Below are 27,713 nucleotides of genomic sequence, written 5' to 3'. Positions count from 1 at the left end.
AGTTGGTGAGGGAGATAAAAGTCAGCGAAACTTCAGCGATTTTTGCAATTCGTTCCAGTCACAGGCAGCAGAGAACTGGAAGGAAAGGCGGCCAAATGAGATGTTGGCTTTAGGGATGATCAGTGAGATACACCTGCTGGAGCGCGTGCTTCAGGTGGGTGTTGCCATCGTGACCAGTGAACTGAGATAAGGCTGAGCTTTACCTAGCATGGACTTGTAGATGACCTGGAGCCAGTGGGTCTGGCGACGAATATGTAGCAAGGGCCAGCCGACTAGAGCATACAGGTCGCAGTGGTGGGTGGTATAATGTGCTTTAGTAACAAAACGGATGGCACTGTGATAAACTGCATCCAGTTTGCTGAGTAGAGTATTGAAAGCTATTTTGTAGATGACATCGCCGAAGTCGAGGATCGGTAGGAAGTCAATTTTACTAGGGTAAGTTTGGCGGCGTGAGTGAAGGAGGCTTTGTTGCGCAATAGAAAGCCGACGCTAGATTTGATTTTCGATTGGAGATGTTTGATATGAGTCTGGAAGGAGAGTTTACAGTCTAGCCAGACACCTAGGTACTTATAGATGTCCACATATTCTAGGTTGAACCATCCAGGGTGGTGATGCTAGTCGGGCGTGCGGGTGCAGGCAGCGAACGGTTGAAAAGCATGCATTTGGTTTTACTAGCGTTTAAGAGCAGTTGGAGGCCACGGAAGGAGTGTTGTATGGCATTGAAGCTCGTTTGGATGTTAGATAGCACAGTGTCCAAGGGAGGGCCAGAAGTATACAGAATGGTGTTGTCTGCGTAGAGGTGGATCAGGGAATCGCCCGCAGCAAGAGCGACATCATTGATATATGCAGAGAAAAGAGTCGGCCCGAGAATTGAACACTGTGGTACCCCCATAGAGACTGCCAGAGGAACGGACAACATGCCCTCCGATTTGACACACTGAACTCTCTCTGAGTCGAAAGCCTTGGCCAGGTCGATGAAGACCGCTGCACAGTACTGTCTTTTATCAATGGCGGTTATGATATCGTTTAGTACCTTGAGCATGGCTGAGGTGCACCCGTGACCAGCTCGGAAACCGGATTGCACAGCGGAGAAGGTACGGTGGGATTCGAGATGGTCAGTGATCTGTTTGTTAACTTGGCTTTCGAAGACCTTTGATAGGCAGGGCAGGATGGATATAGGTCTGTAACAGTTTGGGTCCAGGGTGTCTCCCCCTTTGAAGAGGGGGATGACCGCGGCAGCTTTCCAATCCTTGGGGATCTCAGACGATATGAAAGAGAGGTTGAACAGGCTGGTAATAGGGGTTGCGACAATGGCGGCGGATAGTTTCAGACATAGAGGGTCCAGATTGTCAAGCGCAGTTGATTTGTACGGGTCCAGGTTTTGCAGCTCATTCAGAACATCTGATATCTGGATTTGGGTAAAGAAGAAGCTGGGGAGGCTTGGGCGGGTAGCTGCAGGGGGGGCGGAGCTGTTGGCCGAGGTTGGAGTAGCCAGGAGGAAGGCATGGCCAGCCGTTGAGAAATGCTTGTTGAAGTTTTCGATTATCATAGATTTATCGGTGGTGACCGTGTTACCTCGCCTCAGTGTAGTGGGCAGCTGGGAGGAGGTGCTCTTGTTCTCCATCGACTTTACAGTGTCCCAGAACTTTTTGGAGTTAGAGCTGGATGCAAATTTCTGCTTGAAAAAGCTGGCCTTTGCTTTCCTGACTGACTGCGTGTATTGGTTCCTGACTTCCCTGAACAGTTGCATATCGCGGGGACAATTCGATGCTATTGCAGTCCGCCACAGGATGTTTTTGTACTGGTTGAGGGCAGTCAGGTCTGGAGTGAACCAAGGGCTATATCTGTTCTAAGATGGTGAGGAAGTTACCTTTAAAGAAGGAACAGGCATCCTCAACTGACGGGATGAGGTCAATATCCTTCCAGGATACCCGGGCCAGGTCGATTAGAAAGGGAGCATTTGACAGTGATGAGGGGTGGTCGTTTGACCGCGGACTCGTAGCGGATACAGGCAATGAGGCAGTGATCACTGAGATCCTGAAGATATCGGAGGTGTATTTGGAGGGCAAGTTGGATAATGTCAGGATAATGTCTATGAGGGTGCCCATATTTACAGATTTAGGGTTGTACCTGGTGGGTTCCTTGATGATTTGTGTGAGATTGAGGGCATCTAGCTTAGATTGTAGGACTGCCGGGGTGTTAAGCATATCCCAGTTTAGGTCACCTAACAGAACAAACTCTGAAGCCAGATGGGGGGTGATCAATTCACAAATGGTGTCCAGGGCACAGCTGGGAGCTGAGGGGGGTCGGTAGCAGGCTGCAACAGTGAGACACTTATTTCTGGAGAGATTAATTTTTAAAATTAGAAGTTCGAACTGTTTGGGTATGGACCTGGAAAGTATGACATTACTTTGCAGGCTATCTCTGCAGTAGAATGCAACTCCTCCCCCTTTGGCAGTTCTATCTTGACGGAAAATGTTATAGCTGGGTATGGAAATCTCAGAATTTTTGGTGGCCTTCCTAAACCAGGATTCAGACACAGCAAGGACATCAGGGTTGGCAAAGTGTGCTGAAGCAGTGAGTAAAACAAACTTAGGGAGGAGGCTTCTGATGTTGACATGCATGAAACCAAGGCTTTTTCGATCACAGAAGTCAACAAATGAGGGTGCCTGGGGACATGCAGGGCCTGGGTTTACCTTCACATCACCCGAGGAACAGAGGAGGAGTAGGATGAGGGTGCGGCTAAAAGCTATCAAAAGTGGTCGCCTAGAGCGTTGGGGACAAAGAATAAAAGGGAGCAGATTTCTGGGCGTGGTAGAATATATTCAGGACATAATGTGCAGACAGGGGTATGGTGGGGTAGGGGTACAGCGGAGGTAAGCCCAGGCACTGGGTGATGATAAGAGAGGTTGTATCTTTGGACATGCTGGTTATAATGGATGAGGTCACCATGTGTGGGAGGTGGGACAAAGGAGGTATCAGAGGTATGAAGAGTGGTACTAGGGGCTCCATTGTAAACTAAAACAATGATAACTAACCTGAACAACAGTATACAAGGCATATTGACATTTGAGAGAGACATACAGCGAGGCATAAAGTAATCGCAGGTGTTGATTGGGAGAGCTAGCTAAAACAACAGGTGAGACAACAACAGCTAATCAGCTAACACAACAACAGCAGGTAAAATGGCGATGACTAGGCAGAGAGGGTCGGATTAACTACACACAGAGCCTGAGTTCGCGGCTGGGGCCGACAGATAAAAAATAAATAAACAGAATGGAGTACCGTGATTAATGGACAGTCCAGCAGGCATCAGCTATGTAGCCAAGTGATCATAGTGTCCAGGGGCAGCAGTAGATAGAACAGGGAAGCCACTAGCATGCGGGCGACACGGCGTTTAAAGTTAGTAGCCCGGGGCTAGTAGGAGCGTCTGCTCCGACGGAGGCCGGTTGAAGGTACAGCCGATGGAGTATTCGTTGGCAGACCAGTCGTGGTGGTGCGGTGGGGTGCCATGTCGACAGAGAATCCAAGCCAGATGGCGAAAGAGGTATTGTGAAATTTAGTTTGCTAGCCGGGAGATGCGTCTGGCTCACGGCTAACTGGTGCTAGCTTCGTGGCAGTGGCGTTAGCAGCAAGGATACGGTGGAGTATTGGGCTCTAGCCATGTATGGGTGGAGTTCGGGTGAACAGCTGAGTAGGCCGGGAGGTGGGCCTCAGGGATAGCTTCGGTACTGGGTGCCACGGTGGGTGCCGTCCCTAGGAGGGGTGCGTCACTTGAGTGGGTTGAGTCACTGATGTGATCTTCCTGTCTGGGTTGGCCCCCCCAGATCTTTGTGGGCTATACTCTGCCTTGTCTCAGGATGGTAAGTTGGTGGTTAAAGATATCCCTCTAGTGGTGTGGGGGCTGTGTGATATCCCTCTAGTGGGTGGGGTTATATCCTTCCTGTTTGGCCCTGTCCGGGGGTATCATCGGATGGGGCCACAGTGTCTCCTGACCCCTCCTGTCTCAGCCTCCAGTATTTATGCTGCAATAGTTTGTGTCGGGGGGCTAGGGTCAGTTTGTTATATCTGGAGTACTTCTCCGGTCTTATCCGGTGTCCTGTGTGAATTTAAGTATGCTCTCTCTAATTCTCTCTTTCTCTCTTTCTTTCTCTCCCTCGGAGGACCTGAGCCCTAGGACCATGCCTCAGGACTACCTGGCATGATGACTCCTTGCTGTCCCCAGTCCACCTGGCCGTGCTGCTGCAACAGTTTCAACTGTTCTGCCTGCAGCTATGGAATCCTGACCGGACGTGCTACCTGTCCCAGTCCTATTATATGACCATGCTGGTCATTTATGAACATTTGAACATCTTGGCCATGTTCTGTTATAATCTCCACCGGCACAGCCAGAAGAGGACTGGCCACCCCTCATAGCCTGGTTGCTCTCTAGGTTTCTTCCTAGGTTTTGGCCTTTCTAGGGAGTTTTTCCTAGCCACCGTGCTTTTACACCTGCATTGTTTGCTGTTTGGGGTTTTAGGCTGGGTTTCTGTACAGCACTTTGAGATATCAGCTGATGTACGAAGGGCTATATAAATAAATTTGATTTGATTTGATTTGATTTGGCTAGGAAAAACTCCCTAGAAAGGCCAAAACCTAGGAAGAAACCTAGAGAGGAACCGGGCTATGTGGGGTGGCCAGTCCTCTTCTGGCTGTGCCGGGTAGAGATTATAACAGAACATGACCAAGATGTTCAAATGTTCATAAATGACCAGCATGGTCGAATAATAATAAGGCAGAACAGTTGAAACTGGAGCAGCAGCACAGTCAGGTGGACTGGGGACAGCAAGGAGCCTTCATGTCAGGTAGTCCTGGGGCACGGTCCTAGGGCTCAGGTCAGTTGAAACTGGAGCAGGAGCATGGCCAGGTGGACTGGGGACAGCAAGGAGTCCTCATGTCAGGTAGTCCTGGGACATGGTCCTAGGGCTCAGGTCCTCCGAGAGAGAGAAAGAAAGAGAGAAGGAGAGAATTAGAGAACGCACACTTAGATTCACACAGGACACCGAATAGGACAGGAGAAGTACTCCAGATATAACAAACTGACCCTAGCCCCCGACACATAAACTACTGCAGCATAAATACTGGAGGCTGAGACAGGAGGGGTCAGGAGACACTGTGGCCCCATCCGAGGACACCGGACAGGGCCAAACAGGAAGGATATAACCCCACCCACTTTGCCAAAGCACATCCCCCACACCACTAGAGGGATATCTTCAACCACCAACTTACCATCCTGAGACAAGGCCGAGTATAGCCCACAAAGATCTCCGCCACGGTACAACCCAAGGGGGGCAACCCAGACAGGCCGACCACAACAGTGAATCAACCCACCCAGGTGACGCACCTCCCCCCAGGGACGGCACGAGAGAGCCCCAGCAAGCCAGTGACTCAGCCCCCGTAACAGGGTTAGAGGCAGAGAATTCCAGTGGAAAGAGGGGAACCGGCCAGGCAGAGACAGCAAGGGCGGTTCGTTGCTCCAGAGCCTTTCCGTTCACCTTCCCACTCCTGGGCCAGACTACACTCAATCATATGACCCACTGAAGAGATGAGTCTTCAGTAAAGACTTAAAGGTTGAGACCGAGTTTGCGTCTCTGACATGGGTAGGCAGACCGTTCCATAAAAATGGAGCTCTATAGGAGAAAGCCCTGCCTCCAGCTGTTTGCTTAGAAATTCTAGGGACAATTAGGAGGCCTGCGTCTTGTGACCGTAGCGTACGTGTAGGTATGTACGGCAGGACCAAATCAGAGAGGTAGGTAGGAGCAAGCCCATGTAATGCTTTGTAGGTTAGCAGTAAAACCTTGAAATCAGCCCTTGCTTTGACAGGAAGCCAGTGTAGAGAGGCTAGCACTGGAGTAATATGATCAAATTTTTTGGTTCTAGTCAGGATTCTAGCAGCCGTATTTAGCACTAACTGAAGTTTATTTAGTGCTTTATCCGGGTAGCCGGAAAATAGAGCATTGCAGTAGTCTAACCTAGAAGTGACAAAAGCATGGATTAATTTTTCTGCATCATTTTTGGACAGAAAGTTTCTGATTTTTGCAATGTTACGTAGATGGAAAAAAGCTGTCCTCGAAATAATATAATAATAATAATATATGCCATTTAGCTGACGCTTTTATCCAAAGCGACTTACAGTCATGTGTGCATACATTCTACGTATGGGTGGTCCCGGGAATCGAACCCACTACCCTGGCGTTACAAGCGCCATGCTCTACCAACTGAGCCACAGAAGGACCACATATCAAGAAATGGTCTTGATATGTTCTTCAAAAGAGAGATCAGGGTCCAGAGTAACGCCGAGGTCCTTCACAGTTTTATTTGAGACGACTGTACAACCATTAAGATTAATTGTCAGATTCAACAGAAGATCTCTTTGTTTCTTGGGACCTAGAACAAGCATCTCTGTTTTGTCCGAGTTTAATAGTAGAAAGTTTGCAGCCATCCACTTCCTTATGTCTGAAACACATGCTTCTAGCGAGGGCAATTTTGGGGCTTCACCATGTTTCATTGAAATGTACAGCTGTGTGTCATCCGCATAGCAGTGAAAGTTTACATTATGTAGCCAACATGCTTCAACACCTGCATTGCTTGCTGTTTGGGGTTTTGGCTGGGTTTCTGTACAGCACTTTGAGATATCAGCTGATGTACGAAGGGCTATATAAATACATTTGATTTGATTTGTCTAGGATGACAGGTAAGGTCGAGGTGACTAGCCTGTCAAAACACTTCATGATGACAGAAGTGAATGCTATGGGGCCATAGTCATTTAGTTCAGTTACCTTTGCTTTCTTCAGTACAGGAACAATGGTGGACATCTTGAAGCAACTGGGGAGAGCGGACTGGGATTGGGGAGAGATTTAATATGTCTGTAAAAACTGCAGCCAGCTCGCCTGCGCATTTTCTGAGGACGCGGCTAGGGATGCTGTCTGGGCTGGCAGCCTTGTGAGAGTTAGGAGGCTTAAATGTCTTACTCACGTCGGCCACAAAGAATGAGAGCCCAGAATGAGAGCTGGCTGCATCGGTGGCACTGTATTATCCTCAAAGCGGGCAAAGAAGATGTTATCTTGTCCTGGAGTAAGACTTTGGTGTCCGCAACGTGGCTGGTTTTCCCTTTGTAATCCGTGATTGTCTGTAGACCCTGCCACATACGTCTCGTGTCTGAGCCGTTGAATTGCAACTCCACTTTGTCTCTGTACTGACGTTTTGCCTGTTTGAGTGCCTTACGGAGAGAATAACTACACTGTTTGTATTCAACCATATTCCCAGTCACCTTGCCATGGTTAAATGCGGGGTCTCATGCTTTCAGTTTTGCTCGAATGCTGCCATATATTCACGGTTTCTGGTTTGGGTAGGTTTTAATAGTCACAGTGGGATTCACATCCCGTATACACTTCCTGATGAACTCTGTCACCATATCTGTGTATATGTCAATGTTATTCTCAGAGGCTACAGGGAACAGTGATCAAAACAATCTTGAAGCACGGATTCCAATTGCTCAGACTAGGGTTGAATAGACCTTAGCACGGGTATTTCCTGTTTGAGTTTCTACCTATGGGAAGGGAGGATCAATCACAGAGGTCAGACGTTTCTTATAGTTGGCCACCTGGTTTGCACACATCTTAGGAGGGATTTTGCCCCACTACTCTTCGCAGATCTTCTCCAAGTCATTAAGGTTTCGAGGCTGACATTTGGCAACTCGAACCTTCAGCTCCCTCCACAGATTTTCTATGCGATTAAGGTCTGGAGACTGGCTAGGCCACTCCAGGACCTTTAATGTGCTTCTTATTGAGCCACTCCTTTGTTGCCTTGGCCGTGTGTTTTGGGTCATTGTCATGCTGGAAAACCGATCCACGACCCATTTTCAATGCCCTGGCTGAGGTTAAATACTTTTTTCCCTCACTGTATTACAGTGAAAGACTACCATGCTATTGTTTGAGGACTGCACAATTTTGAACATGAAAAGTTATTAATAAACAAATTAGGCACATTTGGACAGTCTTGATACCAAATTTTTTACATAAATGCAATGGTTCATTGGATCAGTCTAAAACTCTAAATTGCACCTGGGCTGGAATAAAACATTATAGCCTTTCTCTTGCATTTCAAAGATGATGGTACAAAAAAATAAAAGATAATCCATAGAAAAAAAATGATATTTTGTATCAGATCTATTGTGTTATATTCTACTGCATTCTTTTCACATTTCCACAAAATTCAAAGTGTTTCCTTTCAAATGGTACTAAGAATAAGCATATCCTTGCTACAGGACCTGATCTACAGGCAGATAGATTTGGGTATGTAATTTTAGCCGAAAATGGAAAAATAGGGGAGGATCCTTAAGAGGTTTTAATTAAGGGCCGTCAAGGTTTCGGCTTAATAACTGAAGATAATTATCTTGGGAGGTAATACGGTCTTGCATTTGATTGTCAGGTATTCTAGTTCAGGTGAACAAAAGGACTTGAGTTTCTGTATGTTATCACAATCACATCATGACTAGTTAACTTTTTCACACGTACCTGATGTCTCTCTGGAAGGATATCCTCGCCTTGAGCTCGTCTACTTTATTATTCAGAGACTGAACATTAGTGAGTAATATACTCGGAAGCGATGGATGGTGTGCACGCCTCCAGAGTCGGGTTAGAAGACCCCTCCGAATACCTCTTCCCTGATGGTGGCGTCTTGGAGCAGCCTCTGGGATAAGTTAAATTACCTTGAGGGGTATGAACAAAGTATCCAATTCGGGAATGTCGTATTCCTGGTCATAATGCTGTTGAGTTACCGTCGCTCGATTTCCAAAAGTTATTTCCAGCTGTATGTAATAACACAAAAAAACGTTCTGGGCTAATACCTACACATACACTACGGTCACAAGACGCAGGCCTCCTTACTGTCCCTAGAATTTCTAAGCAAACAGCTGGAGGCAGGGTTTTCTCCTATAGAGCTCAATTTTTATGGAATGGTCTGCCTAAGACTCATCTCTTCAGTAGGTCCTATTGATTGAGTGTAGTCTGGCCCAGGGGTGTGAAGGTGAATGGAAAGGCACTGGAGCGACAAAATGCTCTTGCTGTCTCTGCCTGACCAGTTCTCCTCTCTCCACTGGGATTCTCTGCTTCTAACCCTATTACGGGGGCGGAGTCACTGGCTTACTTGTGCTCTTCCATGCTGTCCCTAGGAGGGGTGCGTCACTTGAGTAGGTTTAGTCACTGATGTGATCTTCCTGTCTGGGTTGGCGCCCCCCTCGGGTTCGTGCCGTGGGGGAGATCTTCGTACTCAGCCTTGTCTCAGGGTAGTAGGTTGGTAGTTGAAGATATCCCTCTTGTGGTGTGGGGGCTGTGATGTTGCAAATTGAGTGGGGTTATATCCTGCCTGTTTGGTCCTGTCCGACGGACAGGGCCCTCATGTCTCAGCCTCCAGTATTTATGCTGCAATAGTGTGTGTCGGGGGGCTAGGGTCAGTCTGTTATATCTGGAGTATTTCTCCTGTCTCATCCAGTGTCCTGTGTGAATTTAAGTATGCCCTCTCTAATTCTCTCTCTCTCTCTTCTCTCAGAGGACCTGAGCCCTAGGACCATGCATCAGGACTACCTGGCCTGATGACTCCTTGCTGTCCCCAGTCCACCTAGTCATGCTGCTGCTCCAGTTTCAACTATTCTGCCTGCGGCTATGGAACCGTGACCTGTTCACTGGATGTGCTACCTTGTCCCAGACCTGCTGTTTTGGACTCTCATTCTACCCCACCTGCTGTCTCTAACTCTGAATGATCGGCTATGAAAAGCCAACTAACATTTACTCCTGAGCTGCTGACCTGTTGCACCCTCTCAACCACTGTGATTATTATTATCTGACCCTGCTGGTCAACTATGAACATCTTGGCCATGTTCTGTTAAAATCAACACCCGGCACAGCCAGAAGAGGACTGGCCACCCCTCAGAGCCTGGTTGCTCTCTAGGTTTCTTCCTAGGTTCTGGCCTTTTCTAGGGAATTTTTCCTAGTAACAGTCCTTCCACATTTGCATTGCTTGCTGTTTGGGGTTTTAGGCTGGGTTTCTGTACAGCACTTTGGGACATTGGCTGATGTAAAAAGGGCTTTATAAATAAATTGGCCTGTTAAGAGCGATTGAATAAGGCTTCAACCAATGACAGTGAGATGTCACAAAGGGAGATGTCAAACCAAGTAGGCTGAAAGAGAACTAGTCTGAAGGCTGCTCAAATGGCTTGGGCTGCAGGGAGCTCGTCTGCTGATAAGTTGGCTGCTTGATGAAGAAGGGTACGATTGCAGCCGGCAATTCAGGCATGGTCAAGCTACGACTCTGGTACACAGGAGGGAGGCGGAAATGCACCATTAGGTTGGATACCAACCGCCGATAAAACCCACAGAAGAGGTTGGGGGTGACAACGGTAGCTAGCTAACTAGGACTAGTGACGCTGGTACACAGAATGCAGCATAGGTAGCATATCGGTAGACAGTGTACTTCACCCCGTGTGTCAGGCACTGTTCTCCCACAGTTCTGTTAACGTCAAGAGCAGGTGTTTTGCAGGCAGTAGGGAAAGACACTGGTGCTAGCTAGCTCAGAGATCCCCGGTACACAGGAGGGGGAAGACACTGGTAGCTAGCTGTCTAGGAAACCGGTACAGTGAGATTCACCTCCCCAAAAATCAGATACTTTTATTTCCCTTTTGACCCACAGTTTAATCACAGACAAATCAAGGGAAATCCAGAATATCAAGTGTCACAAGAGCATGGAAATGGCATATCAGAAATAACTTGCACCGTAGTGAATCCATTAGCTCCTCCCCCCGTTCTGTCACTCACTGTTGAAGTGCTGCTCATGTCAGCTCTGGGTCTGAGTTTACATAGCAATGGCTCCGTTTGGGCTGCTCTGCTCAATGACAAGACATGAGCAGTTAGCTGGTAACTACTCTATCACCCTAAACTCCAACAAAACACATTCTGTGAAATAATCTCTCCTGTTTTATATTTAACAAGGTTGAAGCACCTCTTAAACCATGTTACTATTTTAGTCAGATATGACAGTACTGAGCAGCAGAACACGAGTAAATGGCTCAGCTTCAAAATGTTAGTTATGAATTTAGTGATTCCAGAGCCCTGCCAGTACCCTAGTTATTGATTGATTTTTTTATTTTTTATTAAACAGGCCCTATCCTGCCCTAAACCAATGTACTCTATAATGTCAGGGTCCATCGAGCTCGGGTAGCAGAGCACTAATAGTTCGGAAGCTCGGCTGCTGGATTGACTGGGGCTGGAAGCTAGTCTGGGGCTGCTCAACTGACTTAGGCTGTTGGTATGGGTAGGCTACAAAACCAAAAACAGCAAATGGTCAATGTAAGCATAAATTAGAACAATATACCCCCAGTGCAGTAAGGAAGAAAACCTCAGTTTAACATTTAAGCCACAACATTTTATTGAAACCACTCACCATAATCTAGTGGTATTCTAGGCAAGTTATATCAATAAAGAATCAACATTAAATGTAGTTGTTGAAAAGACATTACCTCATTCCATATCCAAAGGATTTTGCCATTTTCTAGCAGAAGCTAGGTAGGGTGCGTTTAGACATATTTTTGAACAAGCACATCAGATCTTATTCAGAGCTGATCGGTCTAGAGACCAATTAGTGAAAAAAGATCAGAATTCAGCTGCCTGTGTAAACACAACCTTACTGTACCCTGCTCCACCTTGACGGCTTACCACACAACCAAAACTATCTGACTGCAATGCTTGATGCTGTGGGAATGACTGGGGCTTTTATACTGTTGCTGACAGCCATGGAGGCGCCACAGTTTCACTATCTGATTGGAAGCAGGTGTGATCATTAGACAGGCTAGTTGAGGGCGAGGAGTGACAGGAGTGTTCAATGATTGCCTTAATATAGGCTGAATTCTAAGACGCTGCCCTTGTAAGTGATCTGAAAGGATTGGAGGTGTAAGCAATGGGTGTGTTTGAGCAGTAAGGCTAGCAAAGCCAAATGTAGATAAAAGTCGTCAATAGATGAAAGTCAGGGGAGGTATCTCTACGACAGCTGAAAATCGGACACTGTAGGGGTTTTCCAACAGCAAGGCTCAGATCAACATGGCAGTGTGAACATAGCTTTTATTGTTTATAAAGGTTTTTCTTTATAAATGTCTTAATAAAGTTGTCTATACCCCCATATCACACAATCACAAACTAAAAACATAGGTCTCAAATATCACTTTAATTTGTATCCCCCGTAGTGTAGTGTAGTGTTAGAATCGCAGCAAAGTTGGTTCCTGTTTCGGGTCACGTTCGCTTTGGGTCAGGCAAAATCACCCAAATGATTGTTTGACAAATAGTGCCTCTCACAATGCAGGTGATGGCTGCATTGTACAGTTGGAAAAAAGCAACATCGTCGACTTAATCAAAAACTGCATGACATTTGATCACATGCAGGGCCGTGCACAGACATTTGATCACATGCAGGGCCGTGCACAGACATTTGATCACATAGAGTGCCGTGCACAGACATTTGATCACATGCAGGGCCGTGCACAGACATTTGATCACATGCAGGGCCGTGCACAGACATTTGATCACATGCAGGGCCGTGCACAGACATTTGATCACATGCAGGGCCGTGCACAGACATTTGATCACATAGAGTGCCGTGCACAGACATTTGATCACATGCAGGGCCGTGCACAGACATTTGATCACATAGAGTGCCGTGCACAGACATTTGATCACATGCAGGGCCGTGCACAGATTTGATCACATGCAGGGCCGTGCACAGACATTTGATCACATAGAGGGCCGTGCACAGACATTTGATCACATGCAGGGCCGTGCACAGACATTTGATCACATAGAGGGCCGTGCACAGACATTTGATCACATGCAGGGCCGTGCACAGACATTTGATCACATGCAGGGCCGTGCACAGACATTTGATCACATGCAGGGCCGTGCACAGACATTTGATCACATGCAGGGCCGTGCACAGACATTTGGGAGGCAGGTGCTCAAAATAAAAAAGGGCAGAAATAAAAAATAATCGCCTTTCATAATTCATTCACACGAAATACATAACATACCAATTGCCTCTGTAGCGAACATTTCATATAGTCTTATTTTCTGCAACAATATACTCACTCATCACAAATTGTAAGCAAGCCAGTGCCTCCTAGGCCTAGAGAGGACCAGAGATTATTGACATCGGGAAGAGTGGCTATCAGCTGATCAGAGCAAATGATGATGTAAATATGTTAGCTAGTGCTCTAGTTAGCTATGCTGTCGAAACAAACTCGTTTTTACTTGATTTGAGTTTGTTCTGCTCCTGACATCTGCCTCTTACTAACAATTGCCCCATTCTTTGTCCCTAACAGTGAGAGAAAGATCAAAAGTAGCCTCCTACCAGTATTCAAGTGTCCCTGACCAGCGCCCACAGCCACTGCATGCAAATCAGACAAGTGCACTCTTGGAGGGTGGGGGAGGGGTATTTTAGGTGAGCTTATAAAATGTGCTAATTTGATGTGCAATTAGTTACATTTCAAATTCACATGAAAAATGAAAAAAAAAACATATAGGCTAATTCATAAAATAAATACAAATCCATCGAGTTGCGAAAGCAATTTTTCCTAGGAGGGCAAGTGCTTGGCCACGAGTTGACCCCTATCTATGCACGTGCCTGATCACATCACTTTTTTCCAACAAGTCAGTTCATAAAATGTCTGCCCTGCTAGAGCTGCCCCAGTCAACTGCAGATTGCTCGATTGCTTCAGCCTTACCACTCAGCCAGCCAAGCCAGACTTCGCTGAGCCAGACTACCGAAGGGTTGTACAATGCTCACAATAGCACTAGCTAAAGGAAAGTGCTTATTTCCAGTGTATGAGTGAGTTTCCCAATTGTGACCAGTATAGCTCCTTATGCTTCTTGTGTTTCCCCGTCAGCTGCTGTCACTGACTAGCAATCTAGCTAGCTAGGTTGTAATGGGGCCTGCTTCGCCTGGAATAGCTAGCGAACATTTCCAACGCTGTAGAGCTGTGTTTATTACGCTCTTGTCCGGGACAATATTGACAATCTGGAGTTCCAATGCGGCAGTTGTTTGCTGGATTACAGGAATGAGGTGGTTAAATTTAGCAAACTAATCTAAATTCTGCACAAATTTATGGGACAATGGAAATTGGAACTTTCTCATTCTCAACTCCTATGGCTGGATGCCACTCGGGCCTGATGGAATTTTCCCTGCCTTGCCATCTGTCACTATCCAAATGGCCTGCGCTAACTGGAACTTGCCTACCAAGGAAGTCATCTCAATCTGCTTCTCCTCCTCCATCCTGTAGTGAAGTAGATGTTGAACAGGAAGAAAAATATTCCAATCAGCGCTGGTCCCATGTCTCTACTCGTGAAAACCGAAGTCAGCGGCAAGCTACTAATCGTATGGGAGTGACTGTGAGAGGTCCGTAGCAGATTGACATGGTGGTGCCTGTGCCTTCATCGTTGGGATTGCCTGTGTCTGCGATGGCTGTAATGACTCCAACTACGCTGACTCCAGCAGCGGCTTTGCCATTGAGTTTGGCTCCTTTCCCTCTCTCTGGATCTGATGGGGAACTGCCTGCTGTGGGAGGTCTCAACCTATCGCTGGGAGCAGCGGGTGAACGCTATCCAGCTTTTCGTGGGCCCGTGAAAGATTCAACAAATTGTGTGAAGGGGGAGGAATGGGCGGATTTCTCCATTCCCTTCTCCGGCCGTTGTATTGGGCAGTTCAATGGTGAGAAATGTCTCAGTCCCTGGAGTTAAAAAGTTGTGCCATCCAGGAGCACGAGTACAGGACATCAATAAGCTGCTGACAAACATTATTATAATTGTTTTGGGGGGGGATACTTTTTACCCCTTTTTCTCCCCAATTTTGTGATATCCAATTGATAGTTACCGTCTTGTCTCATCACTGCAACTCCGGTACGGTTTCGGGAGAGGGGAAGGTCGAGAGCCATGCTTCTTCCAAAACACAACCCTGCCAACCTGCACTGCTTTTTGACACACTGCTCACTTAACCTGGAAGCCAGCGTCACCAATGTGTCGAAACACTGTGCAACAGGCAACTGTGTCAGCGTGCATGCACCTGGCCCACCACAAGGAGTCGCTAGAGCGCGATGGGACAAGGACATCCCAGCCGGCCAAACCCTCCCCTATCCCGGACAATGCTGGGCCAATTGTGTGCCGCCTCATGGGTCTCCCGGTTGTGGCCGGCTACGACATAGCCCGGGATCGAACCCAGGTCTGTAGTGACGCCTCAAGCACTGCGATGCAGTGCCTTAGACCACTGTGCCAGTCGGGAGGCCGCTCCCAAATATTTTAAACCAGCATCAGGAAATTGAGTCTATCAGAGTTCATATGGGATTCAATGACACTAGGAAGGGCAGCTCAGAACAGCTGAAGATGGATTTTAACAAACTGATTGGGCCACTACTTGACATCAACAAACGCCCCATAATATCTGTCCCACTACCCTCCCTAAATCATGGCATTGAATGATTCAGCAGACATTTAGCCCTCCATAACTGGCTACGAGCCAACTGCAGCTCTGTGGGTGTAACATTTAACAGGATACCTTCTGGAAACAAAGCTTGTTTTATAAAGAGGATGGGATCCACCCAAATCATTTGGATTCCTGGATCCTTTCACAGAATTATAAGGCTGCGTTGAGACAATGACTTATCAATGAAGCCCAGCTCAGATAATCCCTACCATTGGGTCACTGAGTTGTGATAATGCTTCAGTAAATGTACATTATCCCAGGGGCGTTGGAAGTAATGTAAGTAACCTAATTTATGTGCCTCTTACTGCCCTGAATGCCTCTGCTGATCCCACAGCTATTGTATGCAGTAATCATGTACCTATGAACCAGAGTTATACTGTTCGCAATGAGGTGGTATGCCCTAGTAGGAAGTCCACTGCGTGCAGCTCACCCTGCACTAACATCAATAACATGAGCATGTCTACCTCTGCTAAGCTTCTCAGTAAAGCAATGAAAACAATCAAGCATCCCAGAAAAGTACATATGTAGCTTAAGGGTGCCTAACATTTTTAATCTGACTGTAGAGGGACTGTTTGGGGTTTACTGCAAGTGGATCCTTTGATATGTACAATATAATGAGTATGTAGTTTGATGTAATGTTTGACAAATGGGAGAGAAATAGCCATCATTATTTCTTTATCTGTTTTTGTTTAGATGTGTGTTGGACAGCCGAATGCTTTATTTATGGTCAACATCATCATGTGCAACCTGTTGGGGCTAGGGGGCAGCATTTTCACTTTTGGATGAAAGGCGTGCCCAGAGTAAACTGCCTCCTACTCTTTCCCAGATGGGAATATATGCATATTATTATTACTGGTGGATAGAAAACAAGTTTCTAAAACTGTTTGAATTATGTCTGTGAGTATAACAGAACTCATATGGGGTGGCAGGGTAGCCTAGTGGTTAGAGCGTTGGACTAGTAACCGGAAGGTTGCAAGTTCAAACCCCCGAGCTGACAAGGTACAAATATGTCATTCTGCCCCTGAACAGGCAGTTAACCCGCTGTTCCTAGGCCGTCATTGAAAATAAGAATTTGTTCTTAACTGACTTGCCTGGTTAAATAAAGGTAAAATAAAAATACAAATAAAATAAATATGGCAGACAGAATCCTGAGAAGAAATCCAAACAGAAAGTAAGAACTCAATTTTGAAAACAGTGCCATTTGATGTCCATCTTAGATATGGATGAGCATGCACTTCCTAGGGCTTCCACAAGATGTCACCGTCTTTAGATTCTGGTTACATGATTCAAGTATAAAGGAGTGGCTCATAATAGCTCTTTGAGTGGGTGGTCTGGCAGAAAGCCTCGGTCTCATTGCGCGCGGTCACGAGAGAGTGTTCTTGCGTTCCAATGCGTTTCTTCAGACAATGAAATTCTCCGGTTGGAACCTTATTGCTGATTAATGTTTAAAACACCCTAAATATGGATTGCATACATCATTTGTAACGGAACGTTTAGAGTTTTTGTCTGGAGGAATTGCTCGTGCTTTTTGAGGATTGAATGCTGGGCTGAACAAGCTAACAACAAGTGACTAAATGATGGGCTTTTTGGAACTTTATGGAACAAATCAGTCATTTATTGTCGAACTGGGATTCCTGGAACTGCCTTCTGATGAATATATTCAAAGGTAAGTGAATATTTATAGTGTTTTTTGTAGCTTCTGTTGACGCCAAAATGGCGGCTATTTCTTTGGGTTCTGAGCGCCGTTCTCAGATTATTCCGTTCTCAGATTCGTTTTATTTTTTAAATCTGACACAGCGGTTGCATAGCGGATACGTTTATCTTTAATTCTGTGAAAAACACTTTTATCTTTTATCAATGTTTATTGTGAGTATTTCTGCAAAATCACCGGATGTTTTGGAATCAAAACATTACTGCACGTAACGCGCCAATGTAAACTGAGATTTGTTTTATATATATATGCACATTATCGAACAAAACACACAATACATGTATAACATGATGTCCTATGAGTGTCATCTGATGGAAATAATCAAAGGTTAGTGATTCATTTGATCTATATTTATGCTTTTGTGACTGTGAAAAATCGCTGTGTGTGTTTTTGAATTTGGTGGTCATCTAACATAAATATATGTTGTGTTTTTGCTGTAAAACATTTAAAAAATCGGACACGATGGGTAGATTAACAAGATGTTTATCTTTCATTTGCTGTATTGGACTTGTTAATGTGTGAAAGTTAAATATTTCTAAAGAATATTTTTTTCAGCTGAATGTTCCCTTTAGGTAACTCCTTGTGCCCCCTAGCCCCAACATTAGAAACAAGGTGCATGAAATCAATAATTTGCTAGTAACAGATGACATTCATATTCTATGAAACTACCTTAGGTAATACCTTTAAGGATACAGTGGTAGCAATACATGGTTATAAGAGCTACAGAAAATACAGAAATACCAAAGGTGGAGGTGTTGCCGTTTATATTCTCTCCCGTTGGTGCCGGCCATGATCGAACAACACCGCAGGGCCTGTTTTTTTACCAAGTTGGAACTGTTGTGTGCCAACAATTTGATCCGCATCCGGGAGGGGGATGAATGGAAGACTGCCTTCAGCACGATGTCTGGTCATTACGAGAACTTGGTGATGCTTTTTGGATTAGCCAATGCTCTGTCAGTGTTCCAGGAATTTGTCAACAAGGTGTTCTGGGACATGCTTGGAGGTCGTGTATATCGATAACATCCTGGTCTACTTTGCAGGATCACATCGCCCAAGTCCGAGAAGTCCTGGAATGCCTCCTGGCCAACCACCTCTACATCAAAGCGGAGAAGTGTCAATTCCATCAGGAGGATGTCTCCTTTTTGGGTTACCAGATCAGCCCACAAGGAGTCATGATGGATGAGAAGGAGGTGGATGCTGGCTGTCATGTCATGGTGAGTCCAACCACCATAAAGGGGTTACAGCAGTTTTTGAGATTTGTCAACTTCTACTGCCGATTCATTAAGAACTTTTGCTCGATCACCTGTCCTCTCACTTCTCTCCTTAAGGGTAGTCCTTGGGAAGTTGGCGTGGAATCCTGCAGCAGACAAAGCCTTCTTCCTACTGAAGGCACATTTCACCTCCGCCCCGTTGCTCAAACATCCAGATCCTACACTGCCCTTTATGGTGGAGGTGGATGCTTCAGAAGTAGGTGTGGGGGCTGTCCCAACATCAAAGTAATCCACAGAAATGGTATCCATGTGCATATTACTTCAAAAAGTTGTCTCCTGCAGAGAGGACTACGATGTTGGCTATCGGGAGCTCCTGTCATCGAAGTTGACATTAGAAGTGTGGAGACACTGGCTGGAGGTTGCCCAGGACCAATTTATCATCCTCACCTACCATCGGAACCTGGAGTACATACGGACAGTGAGGCGACTGAACCCGCACCAAGCCAGGTGGGGGTTTTTCTTCACCACATCCGATTTCCCGCTGACATATTGCCCAGGGTCAAAAAACATTAAAGCCGATGCCCTGTCCCATCTCTATGATTCAGGAGAGGTTCCTATCTTGAGTGCACCCATAATTTCACCCTCTCAAGTTGTAGCCCCTGTGCTCTGGGATGCTGATGTGGACATTCACCCGGCCCTGGAGAGGGAACCTGCACCTGCTAGCCTGTCCTCCTGAGTGCACCTACGTTTCCATGGGGATAAGGGATCGGTTGTTGACCTGGGTGCACACAGCTGGATGCACTGATCTCCCATCTTCTGATGGGTTTACCAGAATTTTTGTAATAGTGTTCAGATTCTCAAAATCATGCTGTTTCATCCCTCTCTCTGGTCTCCCTACTGCTATTCAGGTTGCTGAGGCACTGTTCCAGCAGGTCTTCCAGCACTATGGCCTTCCGGAGGATATCATCTCCGATCGTGGCCCCAAATTCACATCACGTGTATGGAAGGCCTTCATGGAAAAGCTGGGGGTCAAGGTCAGCCTCACTTCCAGGTCCCGGCCTCAGTCTAATGGGTAGGTGGAGAGGATGACCCAGGAGCTGGGGAGTTTTCTAAGGAGCCATTTCCAGGACCGGCAAGGGATGAATACGCCCAGAATTCATTGCGACACTCCTCCATCAGGCTGACTCCCTTCCAGTGTGCTCTGGGTTATCAGCCAGCCCCTGGCTGTGTGATCTTCGAGCCAGACCGAAGTTCTTGCGATGGACAAGTGGTTCAGGCATGCAGAAGAGGTATGGAACGATGCCCACGTGAGACTCCAGCACGTCGTCCAGTGTCAGAAAGAGCAGGCGGATCGCCACCGCAGTGAGGCTCCCATGTTCCATCCTGGTGATCGTGTCTGGCTCTCCACCAGGAACCATCCATTCCGCCTGCCCTGTAAGAAGCTGAGTCCCTCGTTTGTGGGGCCGTTTAAGTTCCGGAGGGTCAACGAGGTAACTTACTGATTACAACTCCATACTAACTACCAGATCTCACCATCTTTTCATGTTTCCCTCCTCAGGCCGGTGGTTCCTGGTTCCCTTGCTGATGCCATCCCACACGACACCCCTCCACCTCCCTTCGACATCGAGGGGAGCCCCTCCTGTGCCATCAGCAGATCCATCCTAGACTCCCGACATCATGGGGGTTGGCTCCAGTACCTGGTGGACTGAGAGAGGTATGGTCTAGAGGAGCTGCATTGTGTTCCGGAAGCAAAATGCTAAATCCCAACATCATCTGTTATTTCCACCTTCATTGTCAGGACCAGCCCGCTACTCGCCCTCGGGGCCGTTCCCCTGGCCGGTGGAGTCCATCGGGAGTGTGGGGAGGTACTGTTACATCTACTCCCGCTCCGGCGCTCGAAGTCTCTGGTCTACTAACCACCGAACCTGGCAACCTGCGCCCCATCATCAGTCACACCTGAACTTCATTACTACCTTCATTACTTACTAAACACAGCAACAACAAAAAAAATCCTATTTCATGACCCTGTCTTTCAAAGATAATTCGTAAAAATCCAAACACAGATCTTAATTGTAAAGGGTTTAAACACTGTTTCCCATGCTCCATATACAATTAATCAACATTCACCTGTGGAACGGTTGTTAAGACACTAACAGCTTACAGACGGTAAGCAATTAAGGTCACAGTTATGAAAACTTAGGACACAAAAGAGGCCTTTCACTGACTCTGAAAAACACTAAAAGAAAGATGAGTCTGCAAGGAGGCATGAGGACTGCAGATGTGGCCAGGGCAATAAATTGCAATGTCCGTACTGTGAGACGCCTAAGACAGTGCTACAGGGAGACAGGATGGACAGCTGATTGTCATTGCAGTGGCAGACCACGTGTAACAACACCTGCACAGGATCGGTACATCCAAACATCACACTTGCGGGACAGGTACAGGATGGCAACAACAACTGCCCGAGTTACACCAGGAACACACAATCCCTCCATCAGTTCTCAGACTGTCAGCAATAGGCTGAGAGAGGCTGCACTGAGGGCTTGTAGGCCTGTTGTAAGGCAGGTCCTCACCAGACATCACCGGCAACAACGTCGCCTATGGGTACAAACCCACCGTCGCTGGACCAGACAGGACTGGCTAAAAGTGCTCTTCACTGACGAGTCGCGGTTTTGTCTCACCAGGGGTGATGGTCAGATTCGTGTTTATCATCGAAGGAATGAATGTTACACCAAGGCCTGCAGGCTCATCCTGACATGACCCTTCAGCATGACAATGCCACCAGCCATACTGCTCGTTCTGTGCGTGATTTCCTGCAAGACAGGAATGTCAGTGTTCTGCCATGGCCAGTGAAGAACCCGGATCTCAAGCCCATTGAGCACGTCTGGGACCTGTTGGATCAGAGGGTGAGGGCTAGGGCCATTCCCCTCAGAAATGTCCGGGAACTTGCAGGTGCCTTGGTGGAAGAGTAGGGTAACATCTTACAGCAAGAACTGGCAAATCTGGTGCAGTCCATGAGGAGGAGATGCACTGCAGTACTTAATCCAGCTGGTGGCCACACCAGATATTGACTGTTACTTTTGATTTTGACCCTCCCTTTGTTCAGGGACACATTATTCAATTTCTGTGAGTCACATGCCTGCCTCAGTTGTTGAATCTTGTCATACAAATATGTACACATGTTAAGTTTGCTGGAAATAAATGCAGTTGACAGTGAGAGGACATTTATTTTTTGCTGAGTTTATTTATCTAGCACTCTGTTTTGTCAGTCATCGGGTAGTATTGTTTGTTTCCACGTCAGATGTTTCTCTTGTTTTGTATCGTTTCATATTCATTATCATTAAATTCACTAACTGCACCTGCTTCCTGGCTCCCTGCGTCTGCGCTACAGTGCTAATAGTCAGTATCAGGATAACATTTTTGAAATGCTCGATAATGTACAGTGCCTTGCAAAAGTATTCACCCCCTTGGTGTTTTTACTATTTTGTTGCATTACAACCTGCAATTTAAATGGATTTTTATTTGGATTTCATGTAATTGACATACACAAAATAATTCAAATTTGTGAAAGGAAAAAAATAACTTATTTCAAAAAATAATACTTTTTAAAAAACGGTTGTGGTGCTTGCATATGAATTGACTCCCTTTGCTATGAAGCCACTAAATAATATCTGGTGCAACCAATTACCTTCAGAAGTCACATAATTAGTTCAATAAATTCCACCTGTGTGCAATCTAAGTGTCACATGATCTGTCTCATGGTCTCTATATATGTACACCTGTTCTGAAAGGCCCCAGAATCTGCAACACCACTAAGCAAGGGGCACAACCAAGCAAGCGGCACTATGAAGACCAAGGAGCTCGCCAAACAGGTCAGGGACAAAATTGTGGAGAAGTACAGATCAGGGTTGGGTTATAAAAAAATATCTGAAACTTTGAACATCGCACAGAGCATCCTTAAATCCGTTATTAAAAAATCAAAAGAATATGGCATCACAACAAACGTGCCAAGAGAGGGCCGCCAACCTAACCCTGAAGGAGCTGCAAAGCTCCACAGTGGAGATTGGAGTATCTGTCCATAGGACCACTTTAAGCTGTGCACTCCACAGAGCTGGGCTTTACGGAAGAGTGGCCAAAAAAAAGACATTGCTTAAAGAAGAAAAAAAATAAGCAAACATGTTTGGTGTTCGCCAAAAGGCATGTGGGAGACTCCCCAAACATATGGAAGAAGGTACTAAGTTTTTTTGGCCATCAAGGAAAATGCTATGTCTGGTGCAAACTCAACACCTCTCATCACCCTGAGAACACCATCCCCACAGTGAAACATGGTGGTGGCAGCATGCTGTGGGGATGTTTTTCATCGGCAGGGACTGGGAAACTGGTCAGAATTGAAGGAATGATGGATGGCGCTAAATACAGGGAAATTCTTGAGGGAAACCTGTTTCAGTCGTCTAGAGATGTGAGACTGGGACGGAGGTTCACCTTCCAGCAGGACAATGAACCTAAGCATACTGCTAATGCAAACACTCAAGTGGTTTAAGGGGAAACATTTAAATGTCTAGGAATGTTAAAGCCCAGACATCAATCCAATTGAGAATCTGTGGTATGAAGTAAAGATTGCTGTACACCAGCAGAACCCATCCAACTTGAAGGAGCTGGAGCGATTTTGCCTTGAAGAATGGGCAAAAAGCTCAGTGGCTAGATGTGGCAAACTTATAGAGACATGCCCCAAGAGAATTGCAGCTGTAATTGCTGCAAAAGGTGACTACAATCTATTGCATTTGGGGGGGGGGGTGAATAGTTATGCATGCTCAAGTTTTCAGTTTTTTGTCTTATTTCTTGTTTGTCTCACAAGAAAACATATTTTGCATCTTCAAAGTGGTAGCCATGTTGTGTAAATCAAATTATACAACCCCCCAAAAAAACTATTGTAATTCCAGGTTGTAAGGCAACAAAATAGGAAAAATGCCAAGAGGGGTGAATACATTCGCAAGCCACTGTATGTTTATTTTCTGGGTGATTTAAGTATTGAATGGCTTTCATTCAGGCTGCCCACTCAAGAGAATGTTTCAAACTGTAATTAGTCAACCTACACAGGAATGAAATCATCAACATGTATTGATCACATCTTTAGTAATGCTGCAGAAATTTGCTTTAAAGCGGTATCCAAATCCATTGGATGTACTGATCACAATATAGTAGCGATCACAATATAGTAGTCATATCTAGGAAAACCAGAGTTCAAAAGGCTGGGGCTAATATAGTATAAAAAAGGTCATACAATAAGTTTTGTAGTGATTCCATGTTGTTGATGTAAATAATATTTGTTGGTCCATGGTGTGTATAATGAGGAGTAACCAGACGCTGTACTTGACACATTTATGAAATTGCTTATCCCAGTTACTAATAAACATGCACCCATTAAGAAAATGACTGTAAAAACGGTCGAAGGACAACCATCTCTGCAGCACTCCACCAATCAGGCCTTTATGGTAGAGTGGCCAGATAGAAGCCACTCCTCAGTAAAAGGCACATGACAGCTCAGTTGGAGACACCTAAAGGACTCTCAGACAATGAGTAGCAAGATTCTCTGGTCTGATGAAACCAAAATTGAACTCTTTGGCCTGAATACCAAGTGTTACATCTGGAGGAAACCTGGCACCATCCCTACAGTGAAGCATGGTGGTGGCAGCATCATGCTGTGGGGATGTTTTTCAGCAGCAGAGACAGGATTGAAGGAAAGATGAATGGAGCAAAGTAGAGATCCTCGATGAAAACCTGCTCCATAGCGCTCAGAACCTCAGACTGGGTCAAAGGTTCACCTTTCAACAGGACAACGACCCTATGTGACAACACAGAGGCGGATGCAAGATGCAAGCAACGATGGTTTAATGAATATAGTTTACAACAGCAACAGGACAGACAGACTGTACTCAGACGGAATCCGACCCAGGGACTAGGGCGCATCTTCCAATGATAGCGTGCTGAGAAATCCAGGGGAGTGTGTCCGGATGGGTAGGAAGGAGCACAGCAGAAAATCCACACAAGGGCGGCGAGAGAAGAGCACAGACACACGACACAACCTCAGGGAAGTAACAACGATCTGACAACAAGAAACACTGGTTACAGAACATATAAAGGGAAGATAAGTGGTTCCAGCTGGCGCAGACAATCAGGCCGAGATTGGGAACCACACCCACACAAACACGGGAGAGAGAGAGAGAGAGAGAGAGAGAGAGAGAGAGAGAGAGAGAGAGAGAGAAAGAGAAAGAGAAAGAGAGAGGCAGTGGATTCATGAACCGTGACAATACCCCCCTAGGAACGCCTCTTGGCGTTCCCAGGCGAATTTACCTGTCGATTGAAATCATCGATAAGGGAGTGATCCAGAATGTCCCTAGCAGGTACCCAACTTCTCTCCTCCGGGCGTAACCCTCCCAGTCCACCAGGTACTGGAATCCGCGTCCCCTCCTTCTAGAGTCCAAAATACAATTGACAGAAAAGGTGGGTTCCCCATCAACAAGTCGTGGCGGCGGGGGAACCGGGACCGGCGGGTTAATGCGTGCCTGAAACACAGGTTTTATTTTAGACACATGAAAGGTAGGATGAATTCTCCTATACGCCGGAGGAAGCTTGAGCCGGACCGCCACCGGACTAATGATCCTGGTGACCTTGAACGGGCCGATAAATTTGGGGGCAAGTTTGTTCGAAACGGATCGGAGTGGAATGTTCTTAGTAGAAAGCCACACTCTTTGGCCAACGACGTATACCGGAGGCTTCGACCGGTGGCGATCGGCCTTAGCCTTGGTGCGTGCCCCCACCCGGAGAAGAGTCTCACGGGCTCTGCTCCATGCGTGACGGCACCTCTGGATGAAAGCGTGAGCGGAAGGAACAGTGACCTCGGACTCCGTACTGGGAAAGATAGGTGGCTGGTAACCTAAACTACACTCAAACGGAGAGAGACCCGTAGCTGCCACTGGCAACGAATTGTGAGCGTACTCAACCATAGAGAGTTGTTGACTCCAGGAAGAGGGATTCTTAGAAACCAAACATCGCAACACTCTCCAAATCTTGGTTGGCCCTCTCCGTTTGACCGTTGCTCTGGGGATGAAACCCTGAAGACAGGCTGACACTCGCTCCCAGTAACCTACAAAACTCTTGCCAAAACTTGGACACAAATTGGGGCCCCCTGTCAGAAACTACGTCCATCGGCAGGCCATGTAAGCGAAAGACGTGATCCACGACAGCTACCGCTGTCTCCTTGGCAGATGGTAATTTAGGCAAGGGAATAAAATGAGCCGCCTTCGAGAACCGGTCCACCACGGTCAACACCACCGTCTTGCCCTGGGAGGGCGGGAGGCCGGTAACAAAATCTAGCGCGATGTGGGACCAGGGTCTCGAAGGGACCGACAGCGGTTGGAGTAACCCATCTGGGGGTCGATTAGAAGTCTTCCCAGTGGCACAAACCGAGCAAGCCAAGACAAAACTGTGAATGTCACGAGCCATCAGTGGCCACCAAAAGCGTTGCTTAACCAAAAGCTAGTGCGGCTGACTCCTGGATGACACGCTACGTTGGAGCAATGGCCCCACCGAATAACATCGGACCGACACCCCTCCGGCACAAACAACCGATTAGGCGGGCAACCGGGCGGAGGCGTTACCCCTTCTAAGGCCGTTTTGACCCTCGATTCAACCTCCCATGTGAGTGTGGATACCACTAGGGTACCGGGTAGGATGTACTCGGGAGTGGATGGGCGTTCGGAATGGTCAAAAATGCGAGAAAGGGAATCGGGTTTGATATTCTTGGAACCCGGGCGATACGAGAGAGAGAAGTCAAAACGTCCGAAAAAGAGTGCCCACCGCGCCTGTCTGGAGTTGAGTCGCTTAGCGGTTCTGATATATTCCAAATTTTTGTGATCGGTCCAAACTATAAAAGGTACCCCCGAACCCTCTAACCAATGGCGCCACTCCTCCAGTGCTAACTTCACTGCCAACAACTCTCTGTTGCCAATGTCGTAGTTGCGTTCCGCAGGTGATAACCGATGGGAAAGGAACGCACAAGGGTGCATCTTGTCGTCAGAAGAGGAACGTTGGGAAAGTACCGCACCTACCCCCACCTCTGAAGCGTCCACCTCTACTACGAACTGACGCGAGGGATCGGGAGCTATGAGGATGGGAGCCGAAACAAAGCGGCTCTTGAGTTTGGCGAATGCAGCCTCGGCTGTATCGGACCACCTGAACGTCACTCTGGGGGAGGTTAAGGCGGTAAGAGGAGCGACTATCTGACTAAAGTTGCGAACGAAACGCCGGTAGAAATTGGCGAATCCCAGAAACCTCTGTAGGGCCTTACGGGAATCTGGGCTTGGCCAATCCACCACAGCCTTAACCTTGTCAGGATCCATGCGAATACCTTCAGTCGAGACGATGTAACCTAGGAATGGAACGGATTGTGCATGAAAAATGCATTTCTCCGTCTTGACAAAAAAGTCCATTCTCCAACAACCTCTGAAGCACTCGTCTGACGTGCTGAACGTGTTCCTGGAGAGAAGAAGAAAAAATCAGTATGTCATCCAGGTAAACATATATGAACTGATCAATCATATAATAATAATAATAATCTCTCAGCACGTCATTGACGAGTGCCTGGAAAACCGCTGGGGAGTTGGATAGCCCAAAAGGCATGACCAAATATTCAAAGTGCCCTCTGGGGGTGTTAAACGCGGTCTTCCATTCGTCCCCCCCCCCCTTATGCGATCCAAATGATATGCATTACGTAAATCCAACTTAGTGAACACGGATGCTCCCTGTAACCTTTCAAAGGCTGAGGACATCAACGGTAAGGGATAGGTATTCTTCACTGTGATGTTATTCAACCCACGGTAATCAACGCAAGGACGCAGAGATCCGTCCTTCTTCCCCACAAAGAAGAACCCCGCCCCGCTGGAGAAGAGGAAGGACGAATGAATCCAGATGCCAGAGAATCAGAGATGTATCTCTCCATAGCCTCCCTCTCAGGAACAGAGAGTGAATATAACTTGCCTTTAGGCGGAGACTCACCTGGCAATAATTCTATTGCACAGTCATAGGGACGATGCGGAGGAAGAGAAGCAGCACGGGACTTACTGAACACCTCCTTCAGGTCGAGGTATTCAACGGGCACGTTAGACAAATCCACTGCCTCCTCTAGAAACACAGAATCAGACACAGACGAACAGGCAGACACTAAACAGGACTCAAGACAC

At 46.7% G+C, this 27,713-nt stretch overlaps 1 long non-coding RNA gene across 1 annotated transcript in view; it reads left to right on the top strand.

The window, feature by feature from the left end:
* LOC118364690 (uncharacterized) overlaps positions 1-21,826 on the top strand; it is a 45,076-nt gene extending 23,250 nt beyond the window's left edge. Inside the window, exons 2-7 of the long non-coding RNA XR_004821634.2 lie at positions 9,589-18,477; positions 18,592-18,730; positions 18,817-18,981; positions 19,383-19,908; positions 20,033-20,188; positions 20,273-21,826. This is a non-coding gene — a long non-coding RNA (uncharacterized LOC118364690). The remainder of the gene's footprint in view (positions 1-9,588; positions 18,478-18,591; positions 18,731-18,816; positions 18,982-19,382; positions 19,909-20,032; positions 20,189-20,272) is intronic.
* The last annotated feature ends 5,887 nt before the right edge of the window (positions 21,827-27,713 follow it).

Source organism: Oncorhynchus keta, chromosome 32 (assembly GCF_023373465.1).
Source record: "Oncorhynchus keta strain PuntledgeMale-10-30-2019 chromosome 32, Oket_V2, whole genome shotgun sequence".
NCBI lineage: Eukaryota > Metazoa > Chordata > Actinopteri > Salmoniformes > Salmonidae > Oncorhynchus > Oncorhynchus keta.
This window is presented reverse-complemented; position numbering and strand designations above follow the sequence as displayed.